The following is a 22,785-nucleotide window of genomic DNA, read 5'->3' as shown; positions in this document are numbered from 1 at the left end:
TTGCAAATTATGGTGGAAAATAAGTATTTGGTCACCTACAAACTAGCAAGATTTCTGACTCTCGCAGACCTGTAACTTCTTTAAGAGGCTCCTCTGTCCTCCACTCGTTACCTGTATTAATGGCACCTGTTTGAACTTGTTATCAGTATAAAAAACACCTGTCCACAACCTCAAACAGTCACACTCCAAACTCCTCTATGGCCAAGACCAAAGAGCTGTCAAAGGACACCAGAAACAAAATTGTAGACCTGCACCAGGCTGGGAAGACTGCAATAGGTAAGCAGCTTGGTTTGAAGAAACCAACTGTGGGAGCACAATGGTTTGTTTTATGTATTTTTTACAATTTATTTTTGTTTTCCCATGGTACATAATCAGACATATTTCAATATCTTAGATTGTCAATAGATATTGCTTTCCTACCCCCTCCTCCAAGTTTGGTGAATTGACCAACCAAACCCTCAAGACTGCCATTGGCAAGTCCCTTGATTGGTACCAGGAAGGGTGGGCAAACAACCTGAAGGTAATTCTCTTTGCACACAACAGCAGCATCCAGGCCTCCACCGAGTACGGACAGGAGCCGCAGCTGTTGACTGAGGTAAACAATGCAATTCAATTTTTTATGTACAATTATTGCATATAGTCTTTCAAATTTGTGATTGACTTAGTGTTGTTCTTTGTCTATTGCTATTTTTGTATAACGTACTGTCAGATCACTGAAACCCCAGCTGATGTGGTGGAAGTTGTCAAATCAGATTCGAATGCCTTCGAGGACCACCTTCAGGCACGGACTAAGAAGGATGTGGAGGTTTTTGACCAGGTTAAAATGATTGCTGTTAATTTATTTTCTCGTCCTCCAAGAGATATGTAAGAGATGTATTTGTAATATGAAGTATAATTGCATGTATTCCTGTTATCAGTCAAGGTGGACTGAACATCAACAAGGCGCAGGAGAAACAGAAGGAGAGCTACCGGACCAGAATCAAGCACAGGAGCAAGTGCTACGACATCCAAGCGAACTACTTGGTTTGGAAGAAGAACAAAAGAAAGGCGAGACCTGCGAAACCTCGCTGTTCTTTCACTCCTAGCTGGGGTCACCATCTGTTAAAGTGAATATAAAAATAACTATTTGCATTTGCACACAAAATAACCTGAAGCTAGTTTTAGTTTCCCTAACACTGATATTTTTCTGGCTCTATCATCCTGGGCATGTAATATGTGAGATGCAAAGATGAACTAAAAACACTAGCACTGCAAAAACTCAGAACAAAGTGAGCAGCAGTGCCCAGACTTTGCAGTCTCCCGCTTCAATTTCCCCTTCCAAGACTGGCTGCCTGTTGAGAAGTGACCAGCAGGACCTCCCACCCACACAGCAACCACCTCCTCTATATTCCACACTCCAGAATTCAGTATTTTAGTCTATGATTGCCATGTGAATGTACAAAAAATCTGAAAATAAATTACTGACACAACTGTACCAAAAAATATAAACATTTATGTATTAAAATATTAAATATTGCCAGGTTGGTTAATTGTAAGGTTTCCTTTGACTTTTTATTTGTTCCAAATTATTCATTGTTGTATCCTGGGACCTACAATAGATACACATATATTCAACCACAAGGGTGTATTAATGAGCTATACGAGATAGAAAAAAATGTATCCTAATAGTGGACTACTGAAATTATATTAGTTCAGTGTAGATAAGGGACGGGCAGGTTAAAATAAAAACAAGACAGCCAGACAAGCCAGTGTATGAATCAAATGGATTTGCATATGAATGGAGTGGAAATTATCTGACTTTTATCTGTACGGTCAGTAACAAGTGTGTCAAGTAGATAACGTTTTCTTTGTCATTTCCCGAAACATAGCAACATTTAAGACATGGATTTCATGTTATAATCTTAACAAGGTACCCAAAAGTAGTTTGAAGTAATGTTTTCATTTTATTAGCTTAACAAAACTTGTTAAAACAGCGAAATTGTCATGGAAATCAGCCTTGTTTGCATAGCGATGATGAAAATAACAATTTAGGCTGTAATGATCTCCAAAATTCTAATCATAAGGTCATCACACCGTTGATATAGCAACGGACGGTAACACAGTTTATTGAATCCCATTGTGACGCAGAGGGGTACACTTTTTGGCCTGGGAACATTATTTGGCATGCCAGGCCCCTTATACATAGCCGATACATTTTTCCATTGACTTTGTCCAAGTTGTCCCTCAGGCCACAGCCAGGCCAGAAATACCACTGTATCCAATCTGTGTACTCTTATCAGTTGCAAAAATGTGTCTGTAGAAAGAATGGGCTCACTTACCCTGCCCCAAGGATGTTGCTCTGATTTCAATTATAGCAAAGTGACTGCTACATCTACAGAACAAAAACAATCTAAAATATATCTACAACATCTGACTGTTCTTGTTCTCATTATATCATTCAAGTTAATCATAACCACATGATCTCAGTGTTTATTTACTCTCAAAGTGGCATGTTTTTGAAGGTTGTGAGTGTTGCTCAGAGATGTGCCCATTAATTAACCTAATACAATCTCTGTTTCCTTGTGACAAAGGTTATCCATTTGAGTTTGGACATGCCAGAGAGACCCTGAGAGAGCAGAGCTTTGTTTTTGTTTTCTTCTTCTGTTATCCAATGTTAATTTCTCCTAGTGATAGACTCCTGAACCCTCTGCTCCTGGTTACCACGCTGATTGGTCCGGTTGTGGTGGGTAGTTCTGTAACGACTGTTGGTGGAAGAAGGTGAGGACCAAGATGCAGCGTGGGAAGTGTTCATCATTATTTTAATAAACTGAACACTAAATGCAACAAGGAACAAAAGAAACAACTAAAACAGCTCCGTCAGTGTCAAAACACACTAAACAGAAAATAACTACCCACAAACACCAGGTGGGAACATGCTACCTAAGTATGGTTCTCAATCAGAGACAACGATTGCCAGCTGCCTCTGATTGGGAACCATACCAGGCCAAACACATAGAAATAGAAAACATAGAATGCCCACCCCATCTCATGCCCTGACCAAACTAAAACAGAGACATAAAAAAGGATCTAAGGTCAGGACGTAACAAAGACGTTTATTGTCCAGCACATCGCTTTACATGGTATTCAAGTGAGGAATGTGTTCAGCTGCAAACACTAATTGAAAGATTAGTGGAATCTGTGTGGGTTGCTGGACAGGTAGGATGACTGACAGTGAAGGTGAACAGGTGGTCACGTGTCAGGTGACAGAGGAATGTATGAGACTGAGGCAGGAATTCCTTTAACCATAAAGTGGTATATTTACTGGTAGTCTGTGCTGCATCACAAAGGAAACAAATAACATGTATACAATCAAATTCATAATCAAAGATCAAATCATAGCAGTCATTATTAACAATTCACATTGCACAATATGTTTGAAGCGTGCGCTCCAAGCCGCACTCCGCGGTGATAACTATAAACAATAACTGAATGGCCCACTCTCCCGATCACCACAGATCATTCAGATGAAAGGTAAGAGTCGGTGGACTTACGGGATTCATGGACGCACAGAACTTCTGGATCAGATGGATTTAGGGAAGAGAAAGCAGCGAGATCAGGCAATGGCAATTTCCTCCTTTTATGGAGTTGAGATCTGTTGGACATTTCCACCTGACCTAATTAAAGCGCCCCTGGCCCAGCTGAGTAAATGGCAATTAATTAAAGGAGTATTCCACCAACTCCATGGGCCTTTTCTACAGCCACCCCGGAAATTTGTTAATTTCCACATTCCTCAAAAAGGCTCATTGCTCCCCATCCTCTGTCATCTCAGGGAGAGGAATCAGTCGGGCAACTGGCCGGATATATGTCCGGTTCTTCACCTGGATTTCCACTGATCTAACACGACCATCGGTCCCAGGCATGGTCTTAGTTATACGGCCCACCGGCCAGGAGGCTCGAGGCAGCTGAGGGTCCACCATCATTACTACTTGGCCAGTTTCCAGGCTGGCCATTTCTCTCCGCCATTTCCCTCTGTGCTGTAGACTTGGTAGGTAATCCCGAATGAATCGGGCCCAAAAATGGTCAGCTAAGATTTGGCTGTGTCGCCACCGGCGTCTGCCTACGAGGTTGGTATCAGCATACATGGCTTGAGGAAGTGACGCATCTCGGCGTCCCATCAAGAGCATATTCGGTGTAACCGGATCGGGGTCAGCAATGTCTGCAGAGAGATATCCCAAGGGTTTGGAGTTCAGAATCCCTTCCACCTCTATCAGGACAGTCCTCAAGACCGTTTCAGTGACAGTTTGGTCCCCTAGTACGACTCGTAAGGCCGTCTTTACAGATTTGATCTCTCGCTCCCATGTTCCTCCAAAATGAGGAGCGCCTGGAGGGTTAAATTTTAATAAGATTTGTTGGTCCATCAGCTGATCCTGGAGGCTGGGTTCCATGGCTTGGAAGGCTTCCTCCAACCTGGCTTCTCCTGCCTTGAAGTTCGTACCTCTGTCAGCCAGGATCTCGTAGGGTTTCCCCCGTCGGGAGATAAACCGCCGTAGGGCCATGAGGAAGGCTTCCGTATCCAAACTCTCCAGTAGGTCCAGGTGGACACATCTGGTTGTCATACACTTGAATAGAATGCCCCAGCGCTTTTCCACACGACGACCTAACTTGATCATCAAGGGGCCGAAGCAATCTACTCCTGTTGACCAGAAGGGTGGTTTAAGGAGGCGCAAGCGAGCAGGGGGTAAATCTGCCATTTTGGGCACCGTAGCTCCGGCCCGCCATCTCTGACATTCTACGCAGGCGTATTGGTGCTTACGAATGGCTCCTCGTCCTCCAATTATCCAGTACTTCCGCCTCATCTCCCCATAGACCCTCTCTGGCCCTGGGTGGAGAAGCCGCTCATCATAACTCTTGTTGAGGAGCCTGGTAAGAGGGTGTCTGGAGTCGAGGATAATTGGGTGGATAGCATCTGGGTCCAAAACCTCCGCTTGGCGCAGCCTCCTCCGACTCTGATCACTCCAAGGATTGGATCATATTCTGGGGCAAGAGAGAGAAGACGGCTGCCCTTAGCCACTTCCCTACCGGCTTTCAGAGCTTTTAACTCCTCAGGGAAGCTAACTGCTTGTGCTTGCTGGAGGAGTAGTGTCTCTGCCGCGAGGGAGGTAGGTATAGAAGCCACCCCATCTGAGGTCTGGTTTGTGGCTGTGATCAGATCCGGCAGTGTTTGGGATTGTGTTAGGTCAGGGAGAGCCGTTGTTGGTTCCGTAGAAATGCTGTAGCATTGGGCAGACTTCCTTAACTCATGAGCTTCAGTCGGTCGCGGAGGGGCCGCACGCCTGGGGGCTGTCGGCCACTCGTTCTCTGGTTGGGACAAGAATGGTGGTCCCAAGCTCCAGCGATGGGGTTTAGCCAATTCCTTAAGGGTTTTACCTCTAGTAATGTCATCAGCAGGATTGTTTATGCTATCAACATACCTCCAGTCCTGGACTTCTGTTAGGTCTTGGATTTCCGCAATGCGAGTCCTGACAAACACCTTATACCTGCAGGACTCCGACTTGAGCCATGTCAATACAGTGGTCGAATCACTCCAGTAGATGATCCTTTGGATTGGCAAGGTGAGCTCGGCTCGCAAGGTAGAGGCCAACTGGGCTCCGGAAAGGGCAGCACTGAGTTCCAGCCTAGGCATTGACAACTGCTTCTTGGGTGCGACCCTGGACCTGGCCATGACAAAGGAGACATGGGTGTGGCCTGCCTTATCCTCCACTCTAAGATAGGAAACCGCCCCATAAGCTCGCTCCGAAGCGTCACAGAACACATGCAGTTCCAGGCATGATCCCAGTTGGTCAACACAGGATGGTACATAACATCTTGGCATTTGGACATCAGAGAGCTCCGTTAACTCAGTTTCCCAACAGATCCATCGTTCCACTAGGTCAGCTGGGTGGATTGGTTCATCCCAGTCCCTCTTGGTCTGCCACAGGTCCTGGACTAAGACTTTGGCCCGTGTTGTGTATGGCAGGATATACCCAAGGGGATCGTATTGACTGGCCAGGGTCCGATAGATGGTGCGCAGAGTGGGGGTTTCGGTACTCGGGGATGAGCGGTGCTTATACCCCAGGGTATCCGGTAGGCAGCTCCACCTCAGTCCTAGAGTGGGCTCTTCTGGGTTAGCACCAGACTGCGTTAGCCATAGTTCACTGCTACTGGACCTAGCTTGTGGCGGGAGGTGCTGGATAACCTCCGCTCTGTTACTAGCCCACTGTCGGACCTCAAATCCCCTTTGGACAGGAGATTCCGCACTTTATCAAGGAGTGATTTCGCTTCAGCCGTGGATGGGATGCTTTGTAAGCAGTTATCCACATAGAAGGCATTTTCCACTGAATCCAATACTTCTGGGTCACTGTCTGGATGCTCCCGTGCGTGTCTCTGCAGAGCGTATATGGCACAGCAAGGACTGCAGGTGGTGCCGAATGGGAGTACCTGCCATTCATAGATTGTGGGCTCTGCATCTCGTTCCATATTTCGCCATATGAACCGGAGCAGTGTGGTGTCGGAAGGCAGTAAACGAATCTGATGAAACATGGCTTTGATGTCTCCACTGATGGCTGTAGAGTGCTGGCGGAACCGGAGAAGGACACCGAGCAAGGAAGGACCTAAGGTTGGTCCGGGGAGTAGACAGTCATTCAGGCTTTGACCAGCTGCTTGGAATGAACAGTTGAAGACAAGTCTGTACTTCCCACCATGTTGCTGGATAACATGGTGAGGGAGATACCAGGATTCACGGAGTGCGTTTCCCTCTTCATGAGCTGTCACTTCAGTGACGTAGCCTGCCTTCACAAGGTTATGAATCTCTCGGTTATGAACTTCTGCAAGCTCAGGATTCTTCACCAGGCGTCGCTCTGTTCCACGCAGTAGTGGGAGTACAGCCCGTGTCGTGGTTGCCAGAGGAGGATGGTTGGGCACCCGTAGCAGTGGGGTTGCATACCTGCGAACGCCATCCAGTTCAGTGGTGGTGGTGCTCTTCTCCAGGAGGTCTAATGCATAGGAGTCATTTTTCGAGCGAGTGACCTCCTGTAGCTTCCGGTTGGAGAAGGTCCATCTTCCATAGCATCTCAACATTCCAAAGGAGGTCAGTGGCTGCATCTGGATTGCTTCTGGTGAAGAGGACTTGCTGTGACTGTACAGCTTGGGTGGAGAGAAGTAGATGGGATGGACCTTGCACAGCCCAACCCAAGGATGTATGGACAGCAATGGGTCCTCCTTCTGGTCCAGCTCGTATAGGCTCAGTCGGGGTGACGAGATGTGGGTGGTCTGACCCAATCAGGATAAGTGGTGCTACTCTGGCCAGGTTAGGAAGAGGCAATCCTCGTAGATGAGGATATTGTTTCTGTAGAACACTTACCGGGCAGGAGTGCTCTGCGAGATTCAAGCCATCTGCCGTGAAGGCATTGGTGATGTTATAGGCCACGTCCCTGTTTCCTGAAGGTGAAATGCTAAAGGTTACAGCAGAGCCTTTCATTTGGATAACATCATGTCGCACCGTTCTGAGATTAAGGGTCTCGGGGGTCCCTTCCAGGTTAAGCTGACGGGTGGCCGCTGTGAGAATGATTGTTCTTTCTGACCCATCATCTAGAACGGCGAATGTATCATTGCTTATCCCTTCACTTTGCAGAGTGACCTTGACCACCTTCAACATGACCCTTGGAGACCGGTTCTGCTGGTCGAGATACAGCTCCTTTGCAGCTCCTACCATTAGCATACTCTGCTCCTTCTTTGCTTGGGGAAATAGATCATGCAACACGGTGAGATGGATTTCTTTACAGCGGTTGCAGGGTTTCCTCAATGTGCAGGTCTCCACCTTATGGCTACGGGCACACTTGTAGCATCGCTCGCCTGAAGTGATCCAGGCCTTCAATTGAGTTTGAGTGAGCTTTTTACTCTGGGGCATGAGCCAAGGAAGTGCCCCTTACTATTGCAATATGGGCAGTAAGGCTGGAATTTGATGTTCTTGCTCTTGAGAGGGGTCTTCTTCCCGGGTTCCTCCCTGGCCTCACTATTTAAGTACATGGTAGTGGGATTTGGTCTTTTCTGTCCCTGCTGGCGTTCAAACTCCTTCCTTCCCCCTGTGGCTATGGCGGAGATTGTGGCCTGGTGAGCGATGCTCTTCGCCTTTGCCTTCACCTCCAACCATGTGGCCAGGTCTCTGAGAGCATAGGTGCTTCTCGAGCCCTCTTTCAGGATGCCCTTATTCAAACAATGTTCAATGAAACTGTCTCTGAGGTACACTGGAAGTTTGCTAAGAAGCCTGTCCACGTGGGAGCCACATTTAAGCTCGTTCCCGTCTTCTCCTTCAACGGATTGGAGCATCGAGGTTAGGGATTGGACTGCCAGGGAGAATTCTTGGAAGGCAGCATGGTCTCCCATTTTAATTGGAGACGTGTTCAGGATGTTGTTTAGTTCATTCTGGACTAGCTGACGTGGCTCACCATATCTCGCCTTCAGGGCCTGGAGAGCTGCAGTGTATGGTGTTGCGGAGTGCATAAAGGATTGGGCCAGCCTGTATGCACTGGGAAACCGCAAATGATCCATTAGTACTTGGTATTTGTAGCGTTCTGACAGATGACCGTGAATACCCAGTAGGCTCTCCAATGCCATTTCCAAAAGGACAAATTCACTCTCCTTTCCGTTTTCAAAGTATGGCAGTTTGGGTCTGGGAATTCCATAGGCTGAGGCTACTAGAAGTTTCATAATGTTGGCTCCCTCTTCTGGTTGCGTGAAGGATAAACCCGGGACTTCTGATGAGCCCACTGTGGCCTCATTGGGCCGGTCACCTACTGTCCCAGACCCACCATTTGTGGCAGCCGGAATTGGGCGAGAGCCCTCCGACCTGTTGTTTGAGGACTGGCCTGGCCCTGGATGAAAGGAACGATTTGCCTTGGTTGGTAATTGGCGGAAAGGCGAAGGAGTGATGCTTTGTCCAGATGGAGGAATGCTAACTTGTGTCACTGGCATAGAGGGCGTTGGCGGAGCGGCCCGTCTCCCGTGCTCCGTGTTGGCTGTTGACCCCGGAGCCTCCGAGGACTGTGTGCCATGCTGTACCAGAGGGGCAGATTGGGAAAGAAAGGCAGACAGTTCAGGTCCATGTGGAGGGGTGGTCAGGTCAACTCCCTGTTCGTTCCTCTCCAGGAAGGATGAGACCATCCGTGCCTCTTCTAATTCCCTTCTGGCTTGACGGTGCCGTCGCTGCTGTGCCAGGTCCTTGGCAATGAATTCCCTTTCCTGTAGAGCTCTACGGGCCTGCACATCCAATTGGTGACATCGTTCGTCAGCCTGTCGTTCCTCCTCAATCTGACGCTCAATTTCCTCCAAAGCTAATAGTTTCATCCTCTCTTGTAGGACAGCGTTCTGTGAATTGCTGAGGGCTAGTGAATGGCGGCTGCCATGGCCACTTCCAAAGGGGTATCCACTGGTCGAACTCCCACTCCGTCTAGAGTGCTTCGACGATTTCCCATTAGTTAAGGGGTGAGCGGAGCCTGCCTCTGGAAGCTGGTCGACCTGTGTAGTGGGAGTTACCTCTTCCATAGGTTCCTCACGTAGACCACTTTCCTGCTCCAAAGCAGTTTCCGGTCCTTGGCTCAGAGGGGATGGTTGATGGCTGAAACATATAGTTGATCCATCAACTCTTTGAGCTCTGGTGGGCTTGCCCTTTGATGTCGGAACCTCGACCACATAGTCCTTAAGATAACCAGGTGCTTGCCTGGTTCTTCTGGTGCTGCTGGTAGTTGAGGATGAAGCCTTTGTTGCTTTAGGCTTAGCTCCTGGATATTTCCTTTGTTCCAAGACCTTTCCCTCAGCTGCTCTCTCCTCCTCTCTTCTTCCTTCCAGTGGAGACAATTCTTCCCTCTCCGCCTCCATTTCCTTTTCACCTGTCTTTGGTTCAGTCATCATCCGGCTCAAAGGACCATTGTAAGATTAGTGGACTCTGTGTGGGTTGCTGGACAGGTAGGATGACTGACAGTGAAGGTGAACAGGTGGTCACGTGTCAGGTGACAGAGGAATGTATGAGACTGAGGCAGGAATTCCTTTAACCATAAAGTGGTATATTTACTGGTAGTCTGTGCTGCATCACAAAGGAAACAAATAACATGTATACAATCAAATTCATAATCAAAGATCAAATCATAGCAGTCATTATTAACAATTCACATTGCACAATATGTTTGAAGCGTGCGCTCCAAGCCGCACTCCGCGGTGATAACTATAAACAATAACTGAATGGCCCACTCTCCCGATCACCACAGATCATTCAGATGAAAGGTAAGAGTCGGTGGACTTACGTGGATTCATGGACGCACAGAACTTCTGGATCAGATGGATTTAGGGAAGAGAAAGCAGCGAGATCAGGCAATGGCAATTTCCTCCTTTTATGGAGTTGAGATCTGTTGGACATTTCCACCTGACCTAATTAAAGCGCCCCTGGCCCAGCTGAGTAAATGGCAATTAATTAAAGGAGTATTCCACCAACTCCATGGGCCTTTTCTACAGCCACCCCGGAAATTTGTTAATTTCCACATTCCTCAAAATGGCTCATTGCTCCCCTTCCTCTGTCATCTCAGGGAGAGGAATCAGTCGGGCAACTGGCCGGATATATGTCCGGTTCTTCACCTGGATTTCCACTGATCTAACACGACCATCGGTCCCAGGCATGGTCTTAGTTATACGGCCCACCGGCCAGGAGGCTCGAGGCAGCTGAGGGTCCACCATCATTACTACTTGGCCAGTTTCCAGGCTGGCCATTTCTCTCCGCCATTTCCCTCTGTGCTGTAGACTTGGTAGGTAATCCCGAATGAATCGGGCCCAAAAATGGTCAGCTAAGATTTGGCTGTGTCGCCACCGGCGTCTGCCTACGAGGTTGGTATCAGCATACATGGCTTGAGGAAGTGACGCATCTCGGCGTCCCATCAAGAGCATATTCGGTGTAACCGGATCGGGGTCAGCAATGTCTGCAGAGAGATATCCCAAGGGTTTGGAGTTCAGAATCCCTTCCACCTCTATCAGGACAGTCCTCAAGACCGTTTCAGTGACAGTTTGGTCCCCTAGTACGACTCGTAAGGCCGTCTTTACAGATTTGATCTCTCGCTCCCATGTTCCTCCAAAATGAGGAGCGCCTGGAGGGTTAAATTTTAATAAGATTTGTTGGTCCATCAGCTGATCCTGGAGGCTGGGTTCCATGGCTTGGAAGGCTTCCTCCAACCTGGCTTCTCCTGCCTTGAAGTTCGTACCTCTGTCAGCCAGGATCTCGTAGGGTTTCCCCGTCGGGAGATAAACCGCCGTAGGGCCATGAGGAAGGCTTCCGTATCCAAACTCTCCAGTAGGTCCAGGTGGACACATCTGGTTGTCATACACTTGAATAGAATGCCCCAGCGCTTTTCCACACGACGACCTAACTTGATCATCAAGGGGCCGAAGCAATCTACTCCTGTTGACCAGAAGGGTGGTTTAAGGAGGCGCAAGCGAGCAGGGGGTAAATCTGCCATTTTGGGCACCGTAGCTCCGGCCCGCCATCTCTGACATTCTACGCAGGCGTATTGGTGCTTACGAATGGCTCCTCGTCCTCCAATTATCCAGTACTTCCGCCTCATCTCCCCATAGACCCTCTCTGGCCCTGGGTGGAGAAGCCGCTCATCATAACTCTTGATGAGGAGCCTGGTAAGAGGGTGTCTGGAGTCGAGGATAATTGGGTGGATAGCATCTGGGTCCAAAACCTCCGCTTGGCGCAGCCTCCTCCGACTCTGATCACTCCAAGGATTGGATCATATTCTGGGGCAAGAGAGAAGACGGCTGCCCTTAGCCACTTCCCTACCGGCTTTCAGAGCTTTTAACTCCTCAGGGAAGCTAACTGCTTGTGCTTGCTGGAGGAGTAGTGTCTCTGCCGCGAGGGAGGTAGGTATAGAAGCCACCCCATCTGAGGTCTGGTTTGTGGCTGTGATCAGATCCGGCAGTGTTTGGGATTGTGTTAGGTCAGGGAGAGCCGTTGTTGGTTCCGTAGAAATGCTGTAGCATTGGGCAGACTTCCTTAACTCATGAGCTTCAGTCGGTCGCGGAGGGGCCGCACGCCTGGGGGCTGTCGGCCACTCGTTCTCTGGTTGGGACAAGAATGGTGGTCCCAAGCTCCAGCGATGGGGTTTAGCCAATTCCTTAAGGGTTTTACCTCTAGTAATGTCATCAGCAGGATTGTTTATGCTATCAACATACCTCCAGTCCTGGACTTCTGTTAGGTCTTGGATTTCCGCAATGCGAGTCCTGACAAACACCTTATACCTGCAGGACTCCGACTTGAGCCATGTCAATACAGTGGTCGAATCACTCCAGTAGATGATCCTTTGGATTGGCAAGGTGAGCTCGGCTCGCAAGGTAGAGGCCAACTGGGCTCCGGAAAGGGCAGCACTGAGTTCCAGCCTAGGCATTGACAACTGCTTCTTGGGTGCGACCCTGGACCTGGCCATGACAAAGGAGACATGGGTGTGGCCTGCCTTATCCTCCACTCTAAGATAGGAAACCGCCCCATAAGCTCGCTCCGAAGCGTCACAGAACACATGCAGTTCCAGGCATGATCCCAGTTGGTCAACACAGGATGGTACATAACATCTTGGCATTTGGACATCAGAGAGCTCCGTTAACTCAGTTTCCCAACAGATCCATCGTTCCACTAGGTCAGCTGGGTGGATTGGTTCATCCCAGTCCCTCTTGGTCTGCCACAGGTCCTGGACTAAGACTTTGGCCCGTGTTGTGTATGGCAGGATATACCCAAGGGGATCGTATTGACTGGCCAGGGTCCGATAGATGGTGCGCAGAGTGGGGGTTTCGGTACTCGGGGATGAGCGGTGCTTATACCCCAGGGTATCCGGTAGGCAGCTCCACCTCAGTCCTAGAGTGGGCTCTTCTGGGTTAGCACCAGACTGCGTTAGCCATAGTTCACTGCTACTGGACCTAGCTTGTGGCGGGAGGTGCTGGATAACCTCCGCTCTGTTACTAGCCCACTGTCGGACCTCAAATCCCCCTTTGGACAGGAGATTCCGCACTTTATCAAGGAGTGATTTCGCTTCAGCCGTGGATGGGATGCTTTGTAAGCAGTTATCCACATAGAAGGCATTTTCCACTGAATCCAATACTTCTGGGTCACTGTCTGGATGCTCCCGTGCGTGTCTCTGCAGAGCGTATATGGCACAGCAAGGACTGCAGGTGGTGCCGAATGGGAGTACCTGCCATTCATAGATTGTGGGCTCTGCATCTCGTTCCATATTTCGCCATATGAACCGGAGCAGTGTGGTGTCGGAAGGCAGTAAACGAATCTGATGAAACATGGCTTTGATGTCTCCACTGATGGCTGTAGAGTGCTGGCGGAACCGGAGAAGGACACCGAGCAAGGAAGGACCTAAGGTTGGTCCGGGGAGTAGACAGTCATTCAGGCTTTGACCAGCTGCTTGGAATGAACAGTTGAAGACAAGTCTGTACTTCCCACCATGTTGCTGGATAACATGGTGAGGGAGATACCAGGATTCACGGAGTGCGTTTCCCTCTTCATGAGCTGTCACTTCAGTGACGTAGCCTGCCTTCACAAGGTTATGAATCTCTCGGTTATGAACTTCTGCAAGCTCAGGATTCTTCACCAGGCGTCGCTCTGTTCCACGCAGTAGTGGGAGTACAGCCCGTGTCGTGGTTGCCAGAGGAGGATGGTTGGGCACCCGTAGCAGTGGGGTTGCATACCTGCGAACGCCATCCAGTTCAGTGGTGGTGGTGCTCTTCTCCAGGAGGTCTAATGCATAGGAGTCATTTTTCGAGCGAGTGACCTCCTGTAGCTTCCGGTTGGAGAAGGTGTCCATCTTCCATAGCATCTCAACATTCCAAAGGAGGTCAGTGGCTGCATCTGGATTGCTTCTGGTGAAGAGGACTTGCTGTGACTGTACAGCTTGGGTGGAGAGAAGTAGATGGGATGGACCTTGCACAGCCCAACCCAAGGATGTATGGACAGCAATGGGTCCTCCTTCTGGTCCAGCTCGTATAGGCTCAGTCGGGGTGACGAGATGTGGGTGGTCTGACCCAATCAGGATAAGTGGTGCTACTCTGGCCAGGTTAGGAAGAGGCAATCCTCGTAGATGAGGATATTGTTTCTGTAGAACACTTACCGGGCAGGAGTGCTCTGCGAGATTCAAGCCATCTGCCGTGAAGGCATTGGTGATGTTATAGGCCACGTCCCTGTTTCCTGAAGGTGAAATGCTAAAGGTTACAGCAGAGCCTTTCATTTGGATAACATCATGTCGCACCGTTCTGAGATTAAGGGTCTCGGGGGTCCCTTCCAGGTTAAGCTGACGGGTGGCCGCTGTGAGAATGATTGTTCTTTCTGACCCATCATCTAGAACGGCGAATGTATCATTGCTTATCCCTTCACTTTGCAGAGTGACCTTGACCACCTTCAACATGACCCTTGGAGACCGGTTCTGCTGGTCGAGATACAGCTCCTTTGCAGCTCCTACCATGAGCATACTCTGCTCCTTCTTTGCTTGGGGAAATAGATCATGCAACACGGTGAGATGGATTTCTTTACAGCGGTTGCAGGGTTTCCTCAATGTGCAGGTCTCCACCTTATGGCTACGGGCACACTTGTAGCATCGCTCGCCTGAAGTGATCCAGGCCTTCAATTGAGTTTGAGTGAGCTTTTTTACTCTGGGGCATGAGCCAAGGAAGTGCCCCTTACTATTGCAATATGGGCAGTAAGGCTGGAATTTGATGTTCTTGCTCTTGAGAGGGGTCTTCTTCCCGGGTTCCTCCCTGGCCTCACTATTTAAGTACATGGTAGTGGGATTTGGTCTTTTCTGTCCCTGCTGGTGTTCAAACTCCTTCCTTCCCCCTGTGGCTATGGCGGAGATTGAGGCCTGGTGAGCGATGCTCTTCGCCTTTGCCTTCACCTCCAACCATGTGGCCAGGTCTCTGAGAGCATAGGTGCTTCTCGAGCCCTCTTTCAGGATGCCCTTATTCAAACAATGTTCAATGAAACTGTCTCTGAGGTACACTGGAAGTTTGCTAAGAAGCCTGTCCACGTGGGAGCCACATTTAAGCTCGTTCCCGTCTTCTCCTTCAACGGATTGGAGCATCGAGGTCAGGGATTGGACTGCCAGGGAGAATTCTTGGAAGGCAGCATGGTCTCCCATTTTAATTGGAGACGTGTTCAGGATGTTGTTTAGTTCATTCTGGACTAGCTGACGTGGCTCACCATATCTCGCCTTCAGGGCCTGGAGAGCTGCAGTGTATGGTGTTGCGGAGTGCATAAAGGATTGGGCCAGCCTGTATGCACTGGGAAACCGCAAATGATCCATTAGTACTTGGTATTTGTAGCGTTCTGACAGATGACCGTGAATACCCAGTAGGCTCTCCAATGCCATTTCCAAAAGGACAAATTCACTCTCCTTTCCGTTTTCAAAGTATGGCAGTTTGGGTCTGGGAATTCCATAGACTGAGGCTACTAGAAGTTTCATAATGTTGGCTCCCTCTTCTGGTTGCGTGAAGGATAAACCCGGGACTTCTGATGAGCCCACTGTGGCCTCATTGGGCCGGTCACCTACTGTCCCAGACCCACCATTTGTGGCAGCCGGAATTGGGCGAGAGCCCTCCGACCTGTTGTTTGAGGACTGGCCTGGCCCTGGATGAAAGGAACGATTTGCCTTGGTTGGTAATTGGCGGAAAGGCGAAGGAGTGATGCTTTGTCCAGATGGAGGAATGCTAACTTGTGTCACTGGCATAGAGGGCGTTGGCGGAGCGGCCCGTCTCCCGTGCTCCGTGTTGGCTGTTGACCCCGGAGCCTCCGAGGACTGTGTGCCATGCTGTACCAGAGGGGCAGATTGGGAAAGAAAGGCAGACAGTTCAGGTCCATGTGGAGGGGTGGTCAGGTCAACTCCCTGTTCGTTCCTCTCCAGGAAGGATGAGACCATCCGTGCCTCTTCTAATTCCCTTCTGGCTTGACGGTGCCGTCGCTGCTGTGCCAGGTCCTTGGCAATGAATTCCCTTTCCTGTAGAGCTCTACGGGCCTGCACATCCAATTGGTGACATCGTTCGTCAGCCTGTCGTTCCTCCTCAATCTGACGCTCAATTTCCTCCAAAGCTAATAGTTTCATCCTCTCTTGTAGGACAGCGTTCTGTGAATTGCTGAGGGCTAGTGAATGGCGGCTGCCATGGCCACTTCCAAAGGGGTATCCACTGGTCGAACTCCCACTCCGTCTAGAGTGCTTCGACGATTTCCCATTAGTTAAGGGGTGAGCGGAGCCTGCCTCTGGAAGCTGGTCGACCTGTGTAGTGGGAGTTACCTCTTCCATAGGTTCCTCACGTAGACCACTTTCCTGCTCCAAAGCAGTTTCCGGTCCTTGGCTCAGAGGGGATGGTTGATGGCTGAAACATATAGTTGATCCATCAACTCTTTGAGCTCTGGTGGGCTTGCCCTTTGATGTCGGAACCTCAACCACATAGTCCTTAAGATAACCAGGTGCTTGCCTGGTTCTTCTGGTGCTGCTGGTAGTTGAGGATGAAGCCTTTGTTGCTTTAGGCTTAGCTCCTGGATATTTCCTTTGTTCCAAGACCTTTCCCTCAGCTGCTCTCTCCTCCTCTCTTCTTCCTTCCAGTGGAGACAATTCTTCCCTCTCCGCCTCCATTTCCTTTTCACCTGTCTTTGGTTCAGTCATCATCCGGCTCAAAGGACCATTGTAAGATTAGTGGAATCTGTGTGGGTTGCTGGACAGGTAGGATGACTGACAGTGAAGGTGAACAGGTGGTCACGTGTCAGGTGACAGAGGAATGTATGAGACTGAGGCAGGAATTCCTTTAACCATAAAGTGGTATATTTACTGGTAGTCTGTGCTGCATCACAAAGGAAACAAATAACATGTATACAATCAAATTCATAATCAAAGATCAAATCATAGCAGTCATTATTAACAATTCACATTGCACAATATGTTTGAAGCGTGCGCTCCAAGCCGCACTCCGCGGTGATAACTATAAACAATAACTGAATGGCCCACTCTCCCGATCACCACAGATCATTCAGATGAAAGGTAAGAGTCGGTGGACTTACGTGGATTCATGGACGCACAGAACTTCTGGATCAGATGGATTTAGGGAAGAGAAAGCAGCGAGATCAGGCAATGGCAATTTCCTCCTTTTATGGAGTTGAGATCTGTTGGACATTTCCACCTGACCTAATTAAAGCGCCCCTGGCCCAGCTGAGTAAATGGCAATTAATTAAAGGAGTATTCCACCAACTCCATGGGCCTTTTCTACACTAATCATTCAACCTATAGAATGTTGTTTTATATATACAGTGCCTTGCGAAAGTATTCGGCCCCCTTGAACTTTGCGACCTTTTGTCACATTTCAGGCTTCAAACATAAAGATATTAAACTGTATTTTTTTTGTGAAGAATCAACAACAAGTGGGACACAATCATGAAGTGGAACGACATTTATTGGATATTTCAAACTTTTTTTAACAAATCAAAAACTGAAAAATTGGGCGTGCAAAATTATTCAGCCCCTTTACTTTCAGTGCAGCAAACTCTCTCCAGAAGTTCAGTGAGGATCTCTGAATGATCCAATGTTGACCTAAATGACTAATGGTGATAAATACAATCCACCTGTGTGTAATCAAGTCTCTGTATAAATGCACCTGCACTGTGATAGTCTCAGAGGTCCATTAAAAGCGCAGAGAGCATCATGAAGAACAAGGAACACACCAGGCATGTCCGAGATACTGTTGTGAAGAAGTTTAAAGCCGGATTTGGATACAAAAAGATTTCCCAAGCTTTAAACATCCCAAGGAGCACTGTGCAAGCGATAATATTGAAATGGAAGGAGTATCAGACCACTGCAAATCTACCAAGACCTGGCCGTCCCTCTAAACTTTCAGCTCATACAAGGAGAAGACTGATCAGAGATGCAGCCAAGAGGCCCATGATCACTCTGGATGAACTGCAGAGATCTACAGCTGAGGTGGGAGACTCTGTCCATAGGACAACAATCAGTCGTATATTGCACAAATCTGGCCTTTCTGGAAGAGAGGCAAGAAGAAAGCCATTTCTTAAAGATATCCATAAAAAGTGTCGTTTAAAGTTTGTCACAAGCCACCTGGGAGACACACCAAACATGTGGAAGAAGGTGCTCTGGTCAGATGAAACCAAAATTGAACTTTTTGGCAACAATGCAAAACGTTATGTTTGGCGTAAAAGCAACACCGCTCATCACCGCTTTTCCCCCTTCTGATGACCAGGTGGCGAATCGCATCTCTGCATGTCTGGCAGACATATCAGTGTGGATGACGGATCACCACCTCAAGCTGAACTTCGGCAAGACGGAGCTGCTCTTCCTCCCGGGGAAGGACTGCCCGTTCCATGATCTCGCCATCACGGTTGACAACTCCATTGTGTCCTCCTCCCAGAGCGCTAAGAACCTTGGCGTGATCCTGGACAACACCCTGTCGTTCTCAACTAACATCAAGGCGGTGGCCCGTTCCTGTAGGTTCATGCTCTACAACATCCGCAGAGTACGACCCTGCCTCACACAGGAAGCGGCGCAGGTCCTAATCCAGGCACTTGTCATCTCCCGTCTGGATTACTGCAACTCGCTGTTGGCTGGGCTCCCTGCCTGTGCCATTAAACCCCTACAACTCATCCAGAACGCCGCAGCCCGTCTAGTGTTCAACCTTCCCAAGTTCTCTCACGTCACCCCGCTCCTCCGCTCTCTCCACTGGCTTCCAGTTGAAGCTCGCATCCGCTACAAGACCATGGTGCTTGCCTACGGAGCTGTGAGGGGAACGGCACCTCAGTACCTCCAGGCTCTGATCAGGCCCTACACCCAAATAAGGGCACTGCGTTCATCCACCTCTGGCCTGCTCGCCTCCCTACCACTGAGGAAGTACAGTTCCCGCTCAGCCCAGTCAAAACTGTTCGCTGCTCTGGCTCCCCAATGGTGGAACAAACTCCCTCACGACGCCAGGACAGCGGAGTCAATCACCACCTTCCGGAGACACCTGAAACCCCACCTCTTTAAGGAATACCTAGGATAGGATAAAGTAATCCTTCTCACCCCCCCCCCCCCCTTAAAATATGTAGATGCACTATTGTAAAGTGGCTGTTCCACTGGATGTCATAAGGTGAATGCACCAATTTGTAAGTCGCTCTGGATAAGAGCGTCTGCTAAATGACTTAAATGTAAATGTAAATGTAAATCACCCTGAACACAACGTCCCCAATGTCAAACATGGTGGTGGCAGCATCATGGTTTGGGCCTGCTTTTCTTCAGCAGGGACAGGGAAGATGGTTACAATTGATGGGAAGATGGATGGAGCCAAATACAGGACCATTCTGGAAGAAAACCTGATGGAGTCTGCAAAAGACCTGAGACTGGGACGGAGATTTGTCTTCCAACAAGACAATGATCCAAAACATAAAGCAAAATCTACAATGGAATGGTTCAAAAATAAACATATCCAGGTGTTAGAATGGCCAAGTCAAAGTCCAGACCTGAATCCAATCGAGAATCTGTGAAAAGAACTGAGAACTGCTGTTCACAAATGCTCTCCATCCAACCTCACTGAGCTCGAGCTGTTTTGCAAGGAGGAATGGGAAAAAATGTCAGTCTCTCGATGTGCAAAACTGATAGACATACCCCAAGCGACTTACAGCTGTAATCGCAGCAAAAGGTGGCGCTACAAAGTATTAACTTAAGGGGGCTGAATAATTTTGCACGCCCAATTTTTCAGTTTTTGATTTGTTAAAAAAGTTTGAAATATCCAATAAATGTCGTTCCACTTCATGATTGTGTCCCACTTGTTGTTGATTCTTCACAAAAAATACAGTTTTATATCTTTATGTTTGAAGCCATAAATGTGGCAAAAGGTCGCAAAGTTCAAGGGGGGCGAATACTTTCGCAAGGCACTGTATATATATATATATATATATATATATATATATATATATATATAGTTTATTTATAGTTTGTTGTAGATTTGGTTTACAATGAAAGAATCCAATCTTCAAATAAAATGTATTTATAAAGCCCTTCGTACATCAGCTGATATCTCAAAGTGCTGTACAGAAACCCAGCCTAAAACCCCAAACAGTAAGCAATGCAGGTGTAGAAGCACGGTGGCTAGGAAAAACTCCCTAGAAAGGCCAATACCTAGGAAGAAACCTAGAGAGGAACCAGGCTATGAGGGGTGGCCAGTCCTCTTCTGGCTGTGCCGGGTGGAGATTATAACAGAACATGGCCAAGATGTTCAAATGTTCATAGGTGACCAGCAGGGTCAAATAATAATAATCACAGTGGATGTCGAGGGTGCAACAGGTCAGCACCTCAGGAGTAAATGTCAGTTGGCTTTTCATAGCCGATCATTCAGAGTATCTCTACCACTCCTGCTGTCTCTAGAGAGTTGAAAACAGCAGGTCTGGGACAGGTAGTACATCCGGTGAAATGGTCAGGATTCCATAGCCACAGGCAGAACAGTTAAAACTGGAGCAGCAGCACGGCCAGGTGGACTGGGGACAGCAAGGAGTCATCAGGTGAGATAGTCCTGAGGCATGGTCCTAGGGCTCAGGTCCTATGAGAGGGAGGGCGAAAGAAAGAAAGAAAGAAAGAAAGAGAGAAAGAAAAAGAAAGAGAGAGTTAGAGAGAGCATACTTAAATTCACACAGGACACCGGATAACCACTAAAGAAGACAGCGGCTGATTGACCCATTGACCCATTGATTGACCCATCAACCATGAATAGTTTCGCAAAAATAATTCAGGTAATTATGAACAAACAAATACAAAAATGGAAATATACAAACAAAAGTACCTATACCTAACAGACATACACATTGAGATCAATTTTCAATTTGTCAAAAAGTTTATAATACGTATTGCTTTTTTGTTTTTACACTTACTGATCATTTCAACAAAAAAATTATATTCTATCTTAATTAAACAACGTGAAGAGGGGTTTGTTCTCCGCCCTTTTCATTTTACGGATAAAGAATCTGCCATGAAAAATAAACAAATTAACAATGAAAGTTAAATCAGGGTCCATATCATTTGGATCAAAAGAAAACATAATACCAGAGTCTTTCAAATGAACATTAATAGTTGTTTCTTTTCAAATAAAATCTTCTTACTCACTCCAAAATCTTCCGAAATAAGAACAGTCCCAACATAAATGGTCAAGAGTCTCTGGGTCACAACCACAAAACAAACATTTGTTATCAATAGCTATTTTGAGTCTGTGTATAATAAAGGTCTTGTAACGGATGTCGTCTGGAGATAGAGAGGAGTAAGGATCGGACCAAAGTGCAGCGTGGTAAGTATTCATGATGATTTTAATTAAAGAAAGCACTGAACACTGAATCAAAACAATAAACGATGACGTGAAATTACAAACCTGGAAACAGTACCGTGTGGCCCATACACTCAGACGGGAAACAAACACCCACAAACCAAAAGTGAAACCCAGGCTACCTAAGTATGATTCTCAAAAACCAACATAGAAAAACAAACATAGACTGCCCATCCTAACTCACGCCCTGACCATACTAAAACAAAAATAAAATAACAGAACTATGATCAGAACGTGACAGTACCCCCCCCCCCAAAGGTGCGGACTATGGCCGCAAAACCTGAACCTATAAGGGAGGGTCTGGCTGGGCATCTGTCCTTGGTGGCGGCTCTTCCGCGGGACGTGGACCCCACTTCACCATGGTTTTTGTCCGCCTCCTCAACCGCCCCCTTGGCCTCTTATGAGCGGCAACCCTCAACGCCGACCTTGGACTGGGGACCCTCGCCACGGGTCCCGAATGGACGGGAGATTCCGGCAGCGCCGGACAGGCGGGAGACTCAGGCAGCGCCGGACAGGCGGGAGACTCCGGCAGCGCCGGAGTGAAGGACGGCTCCGGCAGCTCCTGGCTGACTGACGGCTCCGGCAGCTCCTGGCTGACTGACGGCTCCGGCAGCTCCTGGCTGACTGACGGCTCCGGCAGCTCCTGGCTGGCTGACGGCTCCGGAAGCTCCTGGCTGGCTGACGGCTCCGGAGGCTCCTGGCTGGCTGGCTGACTGGCGGCTCAGGACAGACTGGCGGCTCTGGCGGCTCAGGACAGACGGGGGACTCTGGCGGCTCAGGACAGACGGGGGACTCTGGCGGCTCAGGACAGACGGGGGACTCTGGCGGCTCAGGACAGACGGGGGACTCTGGCGGCTCAGGACAGACGGGGGACTCTGGCGGCTCAGGACAGACGGGGGACTCTGGCGGCTCAGGACAGACGGGGGACTCTGGCGGCTCAGGACAGACGGGGGACTCTGGCGGCTCAGGACAGACGGGGGACTCTGGCGGCTCAGGACAGACGGGGGACTCTGGCGGCTCTGGACAGACGGGGGACAGATCGCTATTATTTTTATTTTTAGAACACACTCGAGAAACTCCAGAAGCTAATCAGCTAACTAGCTACAAGCTATTTAGTCATTGTTAGCCACTGATAGCGGCTTTTACCTTTTACCTTCTGCACAGCCAGCCAGTTTTTTAACATGGATAATCCTCGCCAGTCCAGCTTCCCTGCCCCATCCACCGCTGCCCCCTGGACACTGATCACTTGGCTACATAGCTGATGCATGCTGGACTGTCCATTAATCACGGTACTCCATTCTGCTTGTTTATGTTTTATCTGTCGGCCCCAGCCGCACTCAGGCTCTGTGTGTAGTTAATCCGACCCTCCCTAGTCAACGCCATTTTACCTGCTGT

The 22,785-nt window shown here is 48.6% G+C and overlaps 1 long non-coding RNA gene across 2 annotated transcripts; it reads left to right on the top strand.

Annotated features, from left to right (window-relative positions):
- Positions 1-212: 212 nt before the first annotated feature.
- LOC124035111 lies at positions 213-1,498 on the top strand. 2 transcript variants are annotated; one of them, XR_006838684.1, is made up of 4 exons: positions 213-276; positions 544-595; positions 710-817; positions 918-1,498. It is a non-coding gene; the product is annotated as an uncharacterized LOC124035111 (long non-coding RNA). The 2 variants fall into 2 exon arrangements; XR_006838683.1 differs by lacking the exon at positions 213-276 and having other exon boundaries at positions 391-595.
- The last annotated feature ends 21,287 nt before the right edge of the window (positions 1,499-22,785 follow it).

This window comes from Oncorhynchus gorbuscha, linkage group LG05 (assembly GCF_021184085.1).
Source record: "Oncorhynchus gorbuscha isolate QuinsamMale2020 ecotype Even-year linkage group LG05, OgorEven_v1.0, whole genome shotgun sequence".
In the NCBI taxonomy this organism is placed as follows: domain Eukaryota; kingdom Metazoa; phylum Chordata; class Actinopteri; order Salmoniformes; family Salmonidae; genus Oncorhynchus; species Oncorhynchus gorbuscha.
This window is presented reverse-complemented; position numbering and strand designations above follow the sequence as displayed.